The 15,643-nt window shown below is 34.1% G+C and overlaps 1 protein-coding gene across 1 annotated transcript in view; it reads right to left on the bottom strand.

Annotated features, from left to right (window-relative positions):
- The window catches only part of LOC117337312 (palmitoyltransferase ZDHHC3-like), a 41,894-nt gene that overhangs the window by 21,314 nt on the left and 4,937 nt on the right, over nucleotides 1-15,643 (bottom strand). The window lies entirely within an intron of this gene.

The following is a 15,643-nucleotide window of genomic DNA, read 5'->3' as shown; positions in this document are numbered from 1 at the left end:
GCCAAGAAATCGTGTTGTCAGTCACTCTAATTGATTTCTTTTTCAGTATTTTGCGTCATTTATACCAAAGACCAGCAGAAGTGTCAAATATGCGTATTTCATTGTATTAAGACCTAGCTCCGTAACACAATTAAACGTCCACTGGATTATCCTAATAATGTACAGCCTAGTTAATGCCGAACAGGCTGTTTCATTACAGACATGTACAGATCACATCCTGTACCAAACAGATGCTACATAATACTGTACATCGGTTAGTCTCTATCTTATATGAATTTCATGATGTTTGTTTGATCATCAAAATATTTTGATGACTGAATGCTTTTGATACACTAATTCATTTCACAAAGTAATATCTTTGAAGGATTTCAACACTTATATATATATATATACAATGTATTAATATATATCTTCCCATTAATCAGACATCAATATGCTGCAGTCTGATTGGTGAAATCGCAGCATTTATCATTCACTAGTCAGTGCTAATATCTGTCAGTGATACAGTCATATTCGATATACACGATCGGTCATCCAATGGATGAGTGGACATTGGCTATCAGACATACTGACCATTAGATATTATATTAACAAGCAATTCAGCCACTTCTAACCTTCAGTAAATCACTATAATACAAACTTTGGTAACAGTTCTAGAAAAAAAAATACATAGAGCCATGACGTCAATTTAATTATATAGAGTCATATGAGGTCAACTTTATTAAATCGAGCCATGACATTAATTCCATGAAATAGAGGCATGACGTCAATTTCATAATAAAATGGAGCAATGACATCAGTTTTATCAAATATAGCCATGATGTCAATTTCATCAAAATAGAACCTTATCATGTCAATTTCATTAAAATAGAGCATTTTGATGTCCATGTCATTAATACAGCCATGACATAAATTTCATTAAGTAGATCCTTATGACATTAACAAGAGGCCTTAACGGTCAACTGAGATTTGAAATATTTCAGTTAATTTAAATTACCCTTTTTGGCCCCGCCCATCAGCCCATTAGAATGAATTCCAATAGAAATCAAACAAGTTATAATCAAAAATGTGATTTCCCTATATAAACTATAGTAAAATTTACCCCCTCCCCAGGGGCAAACTTGTGACCCCAGGGTCATGAAATTCATAGTTTTAGAAAAGCACCATAAGACCTTTTCATCTATGAAGAGTGTTTGATTCCATCATATCTGAGAGTAAAGAAGAAGATTTTTGAAATTTCAGTCAATTTGACCCTTTTTGGCCCCGCACATCATCCCCTGGTGGTCAGTCAGGGCCAACATGTGCATACCATCAACCTGCCATCACAAGCTGATAATGTTAACCAAGTTAGAATTAATTCCAATAGAAATCAAATACAAGGGCCTTAACAGTCATCTGACTCTAAATTAAAGACCCTTATACTATGGCACTGTAGGCCATGGTGGCCATCTTGGAATTTGGATCAACCTGAAAAATAACAAAACTTGATCAAGACTATCTCAGGATCATTTCTGGTAAGTTAGAGCTGAATCCCACAGGTGTAATTTGAGAAGAAGTTTGAAATAGGTGTTGTTAAGGAAAACCATGATTGCACAATCTTACTAGGTGTTGTTAAGGAAAACCATGATTGCACAATCATGTTACAAAATGGCTGTCGTGGCTGCCATGTCAAAGTTTTTACGAGGCCTAAAAATAACAACACTTTGTTGGCTCTCCTTCCTTAACATCCTCACCAATTTCCAGCTCAATGGCACCAATGGAACTGGAGAAGAAGTTTAAAATGTGTTTTCAAGATTGCTGCCATGGCGGCCATCTTAGATTTCTGACTGACCCGAAAAATAACAACACTTGATCAAGACTATCTCAGGATCATTTCTGGAAAGTTAGAGCTGAATCCCACAGGTGTCATTTGAGAAGAAGTTTGAAATACGTGTTGTGCAGGAAAACCATGATTGCGCAATCATGTTACAAAATGGCCGCCGTGGCTGCCATATGTCAAAGTTTTTACGAGGCCGAAAAATAACAACACTTTGTTGGCTCTCCTTCCTTAACATCCTCACCAATTTCCAGCTCTTCGGGTCAGATGACCTAAAAAGTCAAAAATGTGATTTCCCTATATAAACTATAGTAAAGTTTACCCCCTACCAAGGGGCAAACGTGAGACCCCTGGGTCATGAAATTCACAATTTTGGTAAAGCACCGTAAGACCTTTCCATCTGTGAAGAGTATTTGATTCAATCATATCTGAGAGTAGAGAAGAAGATTTTTGAAATTTCAGTCAATTTGACCCTTTTTAGCCCCGCCCATCATCCCCTGGGGGTCAGTCAGGGCCAACATGTGCATACCATCAACTTGCCATCACAAGCTGATAATGTTAACCAAGTTAGATTGAATTCCATTACAAATCCAACAAATAAAAGTCAAAAATGTGATTTCCCTATATAAACTATAGTCAAGTTTACCCCTTCCCCAGGGGCAAACTTGAGACCCCTGGGTCATGAAATTCACAATTTTGGTAAAGCACCTTAAGACCCTTCCATCTATGAAGAGTGTTTGATTCCATCATATCTGAGAGTAGAGAAGAAGATTTTTGAAATTTCAGTCAATTTGACCCTTTTTAGCACCGCCCCTCAGGCCCCTGGGGGGTTGGGGACCATATAATTCACAATTTTGGTTGACCTTTAGCCATAGAAGTTTCATGACAAATTTCCTTGAATTTGGTTTAGGGGTTTTGGAGAAGAAGTCGAAAATGTAAATTGTTTACAGACGGACGAAGCACGACGCACGAGGACGGACAAAAGGCGATTAGAATAGGTCACTTGAGACTTTGTCATGGCCACCATAATAGTTTTACTAACGACCACTCAGAAAAAGAGCCATGGCATCCAATTCATTTAGCAGAGCCTTGTACTCAGAATATATTCCAGTGCTGCAATGATATGCTTCCCTCGATCATGATAAGATACATATCGCGATACTCGTCTCATGATAAGATATGTATCACAATACATTTATTTTGCAAATAATCAATAAAATAAATTCAACATCATCTGTTTCAAGGAACCCAAAAAAATGTCCAAGTACATGATTTAAATGAATTCTAAACAGTCACTTGACGATAGCACTTCTGCCACCATAATAGTTTTACTAACGACCACTCAGAAAACCCAAAACGGCCTGATCCAGAAAAATGTGGGCTTACCGTGATGTGAGAAAAAAAGACTCAAACTGAATTGTGCCTTTTACACCACGATTGTTTTAGTCCCACATATTACTGTTACAGTACTAATATATTTATGCAAGTATGCCAGAGAATTTTGATGATTCTGAATTGAAATATTTCCTAAATTCGTATCTAATATCATAAAAGAGAATCATATATAAGGGCACACATATTACAAAACAATCCTAATTCATTTGGGCAAATTAAGATATATCCATGTGTTCATGAACTATAACTAACTTACAGCTAAAACAATGAGTGTATCTTTCTGAGGTATCTCATTAATAACCAGGATTTAACTTATTAAATAGTTAATGTGAACCAAAAATATCTTGATTAAAGGGGAAATGATTTAAATATCAACCAAACATGTATGTTTTGGTATATGTATTCCGGAAAGCCAATGATATAAGTTCAAGCCAGCCAATCAGAATCGGTGATTGATATGCCCTGTCCCCATTCCATCGGTTAATTTTTCTTCACCTTCCTCCTCCGCATATCTATTTCCAACTTAATTAAGTCACTGCACTCTTCTTAATAACAAGAGTTTTCACATGACTAACACATACAATCAACATCTGAACAAAATCCATCAACTTCGAAAAGAATCATGTGTATAAAGCCAACAGCAAAATAAATCATATTTGGTCCAAGTAAAGTTTCATCATGCTTGACCAGATAATTTAGATGACAAACAGTTTGAGCATGAGAACTACTGGGTATTCACCATAAGTAAAGCTGCCCCAGATTGAAGCTGGTGTTTCCATGCTGCTCCAGTCCCACAGGGTACGTCCTCTACATTTGTAATATTAACCCACAGGGTCCTCTACATTTGTGATATTATCCCACAGGGTCCTCTACATTTGTAATATTAACCCACAGGGTCCTCTACATTTGTAATATTAACCCACAGGGTCCTCTTCATTTGTAATATTAACCCACAGGGTCCTCTACATTTGTAATATTAACCCACAGGGTCCTCTACATTTGTAATATTAACCCACAGGGTCCTCTACATTTGTAATATTAACCCACAGGGTCCTCTACATTTGTAATATTAACCCACAGGGTCCTCTACATTTGTAATATTATCCCACAGGGTCCTCTTCATTTGTAATATTATCCCACAGGGTCCTCTACATTTGTAATATTAACCCACAGGGTCCTCTTCATTTGTAATATTATCCCACAGGGTCCTCTACATTTGTAATATTAACCCACAGGGTCCTCTTCATTTGTAATATTATCCCACAGGGTCCTCTACATTTGTAATATTAACCCACAGGGTCCTCTACATTTGTAATATTAACCCACAGGGTCCTCTTCATTTGTAATATTATCCCACAGGGTCCTCTACATTTGTAATATTAACGCACAGGGTCCTCTACATTTGTAATATTAACCCACAGGGTCCTCTACATTTGTAATATTACCCACAGGGTCCTCTACATTTGTAATATTAACCAACTTTTGATATGATAAGTTATATGCTTTTATTCAATTTTTTCTTCACATTTTGGACACCGACCTTCCAACAATATACATATGCAGCCCGAAAAGAATTATATATTCTTTGAATGACAATATTTCTGAGAATTTCGTAACAAGAAAAAAGAGATTTTAATTTCCACATCAACCTTCATTCTCTAACACAATGTAACACATTGGACCCCTAATGGACCTTAAATGTTGGTTAATTAGTGAACAAAAAAAAAAGACTTACCTTACCAACACTGCCAGGTGTGACATTTAGAGATGAAATGTCGGTGTAATTGCAAAAGTCCTATAAATGAGACCTTTTAGAGCATCGCTAACAGGAAGTTCAATTGCTTGAAGAAACACCCAAATAAATACAGTATATAAATGTTATCTGCCATCTAAATACTGAAAACTATTTTCCACAGGTCCAAAATCGATTAACAAAAACAGTTTATCAGTGGGAATTCATTAAGCCAAAACATTAATCTGAGAAAGAAAGAAAAACAACTCTGAAATGGTTTTTTCATTTTGAGCTTTGAAAACAACATTAGCGCATAAATGTTTTTGGAAATCTGTACCATTTATCTTAGGATAAATGCTAGCTTTTGACACAAAAATACATGCAGCATTACTAAAAGCAAATTTCAAAGACCTTGAATTGAGAATAAATTGTATCTTGGATGCCTAATTGCAGCAAAAATAAAATTCATTTAATTTCACTATTAAGCTTCAATGATATGTTTAATCTTTTAATATTAAATAATGTCAGGGATTGATAATGCCCATAAATTGATATTTCTACAAGCAGGTTAGTCAGCTAGCAATAAAATGCTTTCAACAGTCTCTCGCGTAAGTTCGTAAGTTCGTAAAAGATAAAAAAAATGGTGAAAAAACAAGGTCAAATGAAATAATAATATCCTAGATAGAAAGTAGGCTATATTGGTTTGCCTGAAGCGACAGTCACACAGAACATCCCCATAATTCAGAATGCACCACAATAACAGCTCTCGACCAGTTTAGCCAATCAAATCATTAATTGTCCCCAAGAAAATTGATCATAAACAGTTCTAAAACCATGAAGTTTCTTGTGATTACTGCAACAAAATAAAATGGAGAACTACCATTCACATACTCTTATTATTTGCACTGGAAAAGCAACGAAACACCAGACAACATCATGATCGTGTCAGAAAACCCAACTTTTCAATTAAATTGAAGATGATGAATGATTCACTACAGATTAGCCTTGTTTTATTTACAGCATTTCTCAACAAAACCCCAATCGCTCATTTGACATGTTGCGAGGTTTTATCAATTTTAACATTTTAATTAAGGCATATCAATTTCAAGGAACTGCATCAGCTAGAACTGCAAGTCACAGGCAAACGTATAACACCTCCAAATAAAGAACAATTTCGGTAATATCAATATTACAGGAGTTTTAACAACAGTCACATTGAAAAGTAAAATTAAACTGTTTAAAACATCCATTTCACTCAGACTAATGTAAATAGCTTTCATTGAATCCTATGCTGTACTTAATAGCCTGGATAAAATTTTATCTACAGATGGACACAAAATTTGACCTTTAATTGTGACCTTAACCTACAAATAGTAATGACCTTGATCTTAAATAATGTAGCTTCTTGTTTGACCGAGATATTATTGATTTAAGGCCAAGGTCATTACTACTTCTCATCAAAATCTGTTCAATGAGGACTGCTAATTAAGCTGTCAAATTTTACTTTAGACAACTTGAACTTTGGGTCGGATTTCAAAATTGATGTCAAAGTTTCATGAAATAATCAAGTTCAGTAGAGAAATGACAAGCAATTAATTTGTTCAAATTGACAGACTTGAAAGGACTTCTACCATTACTACTGATAATGCTCAGCATTTTGTCACTGGATGCTCTAGATCTGCCATTAGTGAATGGAATAACTATATCTTCTGTCATTTCAACCTGAATTATGCGTTTGAGCATCAATGTAAACATATGTACCTTTTTATCACTTTTTTTTTATATAATTATAAGATTCAAATTACTGGTATCCATAGGATTTCCATCTTCCAATTAGCTTAATTACCAATTTTTTAATTCATTAATGAAAGACAGTCATTGAAGAAAATGTTCCAGAACTCATTGGAGGAAAAAAATTGTTAACATCTAGAGAAATTTTAGTTCAAACAAATCAACTTGAAAGTTTTTGTGTAAATCAAATTGAGAATATAGACAGAACTGTTATGAACTCGGAGCACTTGCTGAACTACATGTACACTCCAACGACCTTCAAAGACACGAAGAACTTACTGACACTCCTATAAAACAGAAATGCATGTGCACACAATAAAACCCTGAAGGATTTAATCTGCAGGATTAAGTTGTCTGTACAGAAACACTTAAATGGCAGATTTAGATGTGTATGAATGATTTATACCAGTAAACCTTGCCAATACCTTTAGCCAGATAATCAAACATGCAATATATTCTGTTCTACCTTAACAGAACATATACATGTACACCTACATGTCTTTTTCTTCTGAACTCCTTTAAGTTTATATTTTATTATTAGGAATATACATACAGTAAAACACGTTTAGTACGAACACACTTATAGCGATTTTATGGATATTGCGAACTGATCCCGATTCCCCAGCTTTTCTCCCTCTTACTTCTATGTAATTCTGTATTTATATTGCAAATTTCACATAGCGAAATATTGTCTATAACGAACCAATTTAGCGGTCCCATCGGCTGAAATTCCATGTTATTTTAACACTCTAGTACGAACCCATCTCCCAAGTCGGAGTCATGCCCTGGTGATCACGACCGTGTTATCGATAGGCACCCGAGGGCATGTTTCAGGGTATATAGATTTGTACAGCTATTGAATCGGTGAGTTATGTTTTCGATGACTTCTGAATAAAGTGAGTTGTTTTGTCGATGTTTATGTCAAGTTGTTAATCCATTCTTAGATGTCTTATTAGTGTGTGTATAGTACATTGTTTCGCAATGGCTTTGTCATCAAGCGATTAAGAGCTAGTGAAAACGAGACTTCCGGGGTAAAGGTCACCACGACCGATTTCGTCAGTATTGAGAACGTTTTGGACAGTGACGACGAGGAGAAAATAGAGACAGAGGAGGAACATTCCGTAATCAGCGGTGCTACGGCGAGTGATTATTTACACGAGATAAGCAATTTCTGAATGATACGTCAGATGCTTTTCAGTACTTTGTACACACTTGCCTGGCACGAAAAGTTTCGGCAGAAAATTATAACTGACTTAAAATAATTGAATCGCTTTTAATTTGTACTTGCCTGTAATTTTATCTTAATATCTTCATACAGCCAGAGACCTATATATACGTCTCTGATATAGCGAAGTTTTTAGAAAAAAACAATAAAATTCGTAATACGCGTAATACAAACTATCGATATAACGAACTGATTCAGTTGGTCCCCTGGGATTCGTTATAACCGTGTTTTACTGTAACTAATATTTGTATGCATCATGAAGATAAACAAACTAAAAAATGTCTGTAAAACATTAATGACCATGCTGCCATCACAAGTTACAGTGTTCTATTAAAAGTTTTACAACCACTTTGATCTCTTAATAAATGTATTAAGAAATGAAGTAACTAGCTAGGGAGACGACACTAAAATTAGTTTATGATTTTCTATTATATAGCAAGTGTGACCTAGCTCTGCCTTGACCTCAGAACCCTGAAACACAAGTAAATCATAGGTCATGCATACTAGCTAGTATTTGACCTTGTTATAAAGAATTAAGTGTTTAAATCGAATCATAATGCTGCATCAATACGTTTCCTTCACGATACAAAAATTATCACGATACTTGTCTCTAGTGCTGCAACGGTAATCTGTGTGACGATATACCACAATTTAGTTAATGGAATGTTTTTCTCATCACAGTAAGCCTTGGTTTTCCAGATTAGGCTGTTTTCTGCACAGTAATTATAAATATCACCCAAAACTAGCATGGTGGCAGAAGCGCTATATCATTGACTGACTGTTTAGAATTGAAAGTACCGCCTGCTTCATTTAAATCATATATCAAGAAACATTTTCTTCTTGTAACTGAAACAGATGGTATTAAATTTATTCAAAATCACTTTAAAATCAAAATATGATTTTATGGTCAGGCGAAGTCTTCCTGATCATGTATTGTTTGACTGGTCGATGACGACTCACAGATCTAGGTTATTTCCTAGGCTGAATAATGTTTCTCACTACTTCATTAAAGGCATAATTATATTACTATAGATCTTATGGTGTACACGGTCACCAAACATGTTTATCCTAAGTAAAACCCGGAGCCGTCCACCAAATGTTCATTCATCAATATCAGATCAATTGGAAATCAAGCAGAATTGAAAAAATGAAAAAAAATCCAAATTTCAGGGAAAAGCAATTCAACTTTGTAAAACATTTATTCAAACCCAATGTGTCAAAATGCATAATTGCTAATAAGAAATAGCATGTCAAAACTTCTTAAGAGTCAATATTTTTATATTCAATTCAACTTTATTAGCATTTTTATAAATACAACTGTAATGTGATGGCTTAATATGTATGTAGAAATAAGTAACATTGACAAGAGAATTTTTGCTAGTACCCTTGCATTTATATATGTTTGTATCCCTCCAATGTTCAGGAGGGGTACACTTTATCTCTGACCGGATAAAATAATGTAAATGTATCGTATTGTGAGACCGCGATACGTATCATATAGTGAGGAATGAGTATCATTGCAGCACTACTAATTATCGCGCAGAAATCCAGAAACGGCCTGATCAAGAAAACCGTGGCATATACCGTGATACGAGAAATAATACAGAGAATCAAACCGTGCCATTTACACATGCGATGTATTGTCCCACGGATTACAGTTGCAGCACTTTTGAATCAATTGATGATTTTCTACATACAAATGAATAACAGTAAAAAACTGTGACTTTGGCCTTGACCTTTGACCTTTATATATGTGCACAGATACTGGTTGCATTTACACTTGAACTATTGCAGATTGAATTGTACATTGTAGGTTTTCTATTTCTTAAATTTCTTTTTACATACTATTTATCTTCCTGAAAAAGCCATACAATGCACCTACCTGTATGTTTCTAATTTTCTGTATTTAACTGAGTAAAGTTTTACGAAAATCTACAAGTTCTTAAAATAACAAGACAAAAAAAAAAGAGTAAAAAAATGTTTAAAAATCCATTTCAGAATGAAAGTTGTAAGCTGTCTCTTTCACTTGACAAATCTGTAAATTTCAGGCCGCCGTGGGAGATACACATGTACTGTATGATTGTCCAATCAGATATTTATCTCAATAAAAAATGACAATTCCTTTGGGAAAAAAAATTCCAGTAGCACCCAAGAGATGATTTTAACAGGAAAGACAATCTGGAAAATCAGTTATATTCCCAAAATAATTAAACTTAAACATTTTGACAAGGATAAAACAGGACGTGGCCAATAGCATAGAGAGGTGCCCTAATCTTTTAAACGCTAACTACATTGTATGTTAGTGACAGTGCATAAAGTCAACGCAGACAAATTATTGTGAGAAGAAAGTGTTTTTATCTCATTTTTGTATTTTAACAGTGTTGTAATCATTCAAACTTTGATAATGATTGACGATAACAATGTCCATTTCGAGCCTTTAAAAATCTAAATAACACTTTTAATCAGTGCTTTGCCACTTAAAATCTTGCATATCATCGAGACAATGATTGAAAGCAATCGTCAGTGCTAAGCATGATCAATCTAGCCTATTCATAGCCCAATTTATGTTACTTCAAAACATGGTACAAAATGTCAGAAGGGAAAAAAATCTCTTACACGATAAATTCATTTATTGAACATGTACACCAATCAAACTAAGACATGCTATCAAAGTGACAAGATCTAAATTCTACTAAAATGCGCACCAGACAAACCAGCCAAGGGCAAGACCGACAAACTAAAGGTAGACAGTTGGACTCGCTGTTCTGTTCCAATCTTACAGCCATATTGCCAATCACAAAACATTTGTTGTCACTAGTAATCACAGCGGTGGATTCCGCATGCAAGCATTTAAATGTTCTCCATGATTTGTTAGCTTCTTAATCAATTACACAATATATCATAAGTTTATTTTCATGTTAAATTTATCAAAATTTGCAATAAATTGTCTTCAGGTTGATTCTATGAAAATATGGCTTGCGACTATGTTTAAATAGAATGAAAATGGTTATCCAGCAATGCTTATCTGAGACTGAGGTTTATAAATACCACTAATGCATTTTTCCTGTAATAAGCCCTGGTGGCTAACACATTAAAACAACTATAAGTTAGGAGATGAGCTTATTTCAGGACAATATATATGAAATAGCCTTTATAAGCATATTTACTAAACTTATTTGCTTAAAAAAGTTAAATAGAAAAACTCAATTTCCTCATAAACCAAAATAATTCGCTCCTTGTATTTCAAGTAAAACAAATCATACTATTAATCCTTCCTGTTCCATTATATAATCAAACACAATTTTTTTCAAAAACCAAAACAAGAAGTACCTAACTAAGGGTCTGAACAGTCACCTAGCCATGGGTTCATACCCCTATATATAAACTATTACCGTAGTAAACTTTACCGCCTTCCCTATATATATATAACTAGGGCAGACCTGAAGCCTGAGGGTAGTGAACTGCACACTTTTGATAAAGCACCTCAAGACCCTTCTTACAATGAAAATGTCTATATAAGATCTAAGTTCTTGCATGTGTTTTGCCAATTTTGCATCACAAGATCATTTTCATTCTTTCATTACACTCTGTGAAGTCATTGAATAGACTGGACCTTGTACTTGGATCGGTAATCCACTATAGACTGGACCTTGTACTTGGATCGGTAATCCACTATCTTTTTATGAACAGCATACATGTACAATCATATTGTTTACTCTTCCGAACAATATTAATGATCGTGATATGAATGAATGTGGGCTTACAGAATTACTTGTTTACTAAGTTTTTAAGAAATTATAAAAGAAAGTGCATAGCTTTTTGTATTCTTCCAAATCTTATGACACTTCATATCGGTTAAGAAATGGAAATCTAACCATGGAGTCCAAAGACTATCATCTACTTTGCCTCCAAATATATACTTAATTTGCTTAAATTTTGTCTGCCTATTAGTAGGAGTAGTTTTATAAGATACACAGTTAGCCTGTTTATATACTTATTTCCAAGCATTAAGACATTAGAACATTTTCTGTCAAGTTTTAACATATAAAGGCAATGCATAAAGATATCAAAATATAACAAAATATTTTAAGCATAAAATTAAAGTTGATAATATAAGATTACTTCAAAAGGTTGCCTATATTAGTACCGTATCAGCCTCCATTTCATCGATTGAGTTCAGTCTCTATGTCAGACACTTAAAGATTCCTTTGAAAAAAAAGTCACTTACATACAGTGAAACCTGACTTTACCTACACTGTATGGGAAAAGAGTCGATGTGTCAGATATGACAGTGTGTCAGTAAAATTAGTGTCAGCAATTAATGACAGTGGAGAATGTCGCTGTTCTGGATATGGCCGGATGTTACAGGATGTCATTAAAATAAGTATTTGGTAAATTTAAAGTCAGTGTCGGCAATGACAGTGGAGAATGTCACTGTTCTAGATATGGCGAGGTGCTATGGGATGTCATTAAAATTAGGTAAAGTCAGTGTTGGCAATGGAGCATGTCGCTGTTTTGTTGGATATGGTTGGATGTTACAGGATGTTGTTAGTCAGTGTCCTCAATGAAGGTGGAATATGTCGCTGTTCCTTGTTGGATATGGTTGGATGTTACAGGATGTTGTTAGTCAGTGTCCTCAATGAAGGTGGAATATGTCGCTGTTCCTTGTTGGATATGGTTGGATGTTACAGGATGTTGTTAGTCAGTGTCCTCAATGAAGGTGGAATATGTCGCTGTTCCTTGTTGGATATGGTTGGATGTTACAGGATGTTGTTAGTCAGTGTCCTCAATGAAGGTGGAATATGTCGCTGTTCCTTGTTGGATATGGTTGGATGTTATAAGATGTCGTTAAAGTAAGTGGTCAGTTTAGACAGGTTTTATACCAAATCAGGTAAACCCGCAGTGCACCAACCACTTGGAGAATTTTTTTATGCAAAAACCCTAATTATCATTTCTCCTGCCTCATGTCAAAAGCATACTTACAAGTTTCAGTCAATTGGAAATCCAAATATCCACACCCATGATATATATCAAATTTGATTTCCTTTTATTTTATTTGTTTATTAGGTCTTTTAATTATTTTAATTATTTTTTATTAATTGTTTCATATTGCTTCATATGACAATGAACTTATTGTTTATATATATATATATATTTACAGCATAATTTGACAACAATGAAAAATAATGATACGGGTATCAAGAACTGTGAGATTATCAGCTCACTTGGCCAGGTAAAGATCAGTTTACAACATTGTAATCAATTAAAATTCCAGAAACTTTTAACTAATTGTAATATTACAAATATAACAAAGTAATTTGATTGATAAACAGTAAGTTCAGTATTAATCAACATTAACTAATCCGGGTATGCTACCCTATGCAATAGGTTATGCTAGAAGAAAGATAACTCTTATATACAATGTATATATATTTAGACAAGCATTAAAAGACCTGATATCAATTTCTCAAAATGTTTGGTTTTTAAGACAAATGAAATTCAGCTAATCTATACAGTGTCCATACTACATGTATAATGCAACTATGTTCTAGGTTGGGTTAGAACAGTACTGACATTGTACTTTGTAATGAACTATTAAAAGCTAAATGCGAAACTTTAAATACAAGTTTCCCAGCATCCCTGATTTCCAGTCTATAATAAGTGTCTTCTGCTTCATTGATGGCAAAACCCAAGGACAAACCCTGGTAAAATTATGTTCTCATTCAGACAAAACGAGAATCAAGTTAGAATGATCAGGCATTTTAACAACACCTAACCATATGTTAAACTTCACATCACACAAAGAAATACAACATTAGCGATTGAGATTAAATGTGATGCTGACCATAAAATGTTCTAATGGTTTTCAATAACATGCATCTCTCAAATCTGTAATGTACGTTTCTGTCAGCAATTGACAGATCTACATGTATCAAAGAATTTCTGTAAAATGAAATATTCTTTAGATTTGACAAAGCTAAGAAGCGACTACTCAGTTCCCTATGTCATCAATAATTGCCAACAACACAACCTGAACAAGTTGCCATACTTCATTTTTGGTTATTTGAATAATAGGTTAAATATATACTTCTCTCTGACCAATGAGCAATTTCTTTATACATGTATATATAAAACTATTTGGTCACCCCATTTTTTTCTTTCTTTTTTTCTTGGCTATTTTGCTTCCTTTCTTACATAAAGAAAGAATATAAAATATTTGTACCAAGATATTACAGTTCTGGTAATTTATAAAAGTACACACACATATATATATATAATAATTAGAGTCAATATAAGGTTATGTAAAAGGAAATATTTATATCAACAGTGCTCCTGGTAACTTTTGAACATTTTCACCCCTACTTTCTAAAAATCAGTGTTCATACGGATTATGTCAAACCAAATTCAAGGCCTTTTCAAAGATTTTTCAATGTCTTAATTAAATATCCAATGCCCATTTTACCTGTCATCTAAGTCAGCTTGAGAGGGAACAAGAGAACAAAAAAGCAACTTATAACTATCCACTTGATCAAAATAAAACTTGACATGGTTTTTATTGTTATCAAACATTTATCAAAACAGTAACGTCAGTAGAGGAAGCGGTAAAGACAAAGTTGAAACCAAATGATCAATGGCCAGGGTTTCACTTATCCTAATGAAACTTTAATATTCAAGGATTTTTCAAGGGTGTATACCAATTTTCAAGGCTTTTCAAGGCCCAGAATGAAATTCAAGGCTTTTCAAGTCCCAAGGTGTAATTCAAGGCTTTCTCAAGGCCCGTGCTAACCCTGAAAATGCTGTTCTTTCACCCCATTTGAGCAAAGCGGACTGGTGGAAACATACTTTTTTTAAAGTAAAAGCTCAAATCATATGTATACAAGGAAATATATATAAAATTATTCTTTCCAGCTTTCCAAATGTGGCTATTCCTCATTTTAAAGATTTAAAACTGGACTTTGTTGGAAGATCAATTGACAAGGTTTGTCACTTGACCTTGGCGTTACCATTTTTTAAATTGTTTCACAGACGAAGAATTAAGAACTTTTTATGTACCAAATCCATATCATTTAAAAATACATCTGTGATGTTACTATAGCTAGCTACCATATAGAAATATAATAGAATTATAATTCTGTTACCACATAAGAACTAACCACCAAAAGGACTCTTTGTGAACTACAAGCATGGATTATTGTCCCAACACAATGACCTAGCAGATGCAAAACTATTAGAGGTATAGATGTACTATGAAGAATAAACCCAGGATGGCAGGGATCCATGCCACATGGGAAGTTATTTTAGGCCATATTAAGAGAGGACCTTTCATTCAACAGGCCTTCGACTGAGAAAACATTGAACTTAATAGCAAGATATTTAAACAATTGTACCTTAGCCTAAATCTACTTTGATATTTTATAGCATTCATTTTTAATAATATTATATATATAGAGCTTTTGTTAATTACCTAACTAGTAATTATTTATGACTTGCAAGTCAACATCAATCACTTATCACCTTTTATAGCTATATCTCTCTTGTTAGAATAGAGTTATCTATCTTTAATTCAATTATGACGTCATAATACTATCCATTATGATGACGTCACAATACTGACTATTGTTAATGCTGTCACAATTTCTACCTTTGTTAATGATGTCATAGATAACAATGTATATGGGCCCAC

This window comes from Pecten maximus, chromosome 11, assembly GCF_902652985.1.
Source record: "Pecten maximus chromosome 11, xPecMax1.1, whole genome shotgun sequence".
NCBI lineage: Eukaryota > Metazoa > Mollusca > Bivalvia > Pectinida > Pectinidae > Pecten > Pecten maximus.
This window is presented reverse-complemented; position numbering and strand designations above follow the sequence as displayed.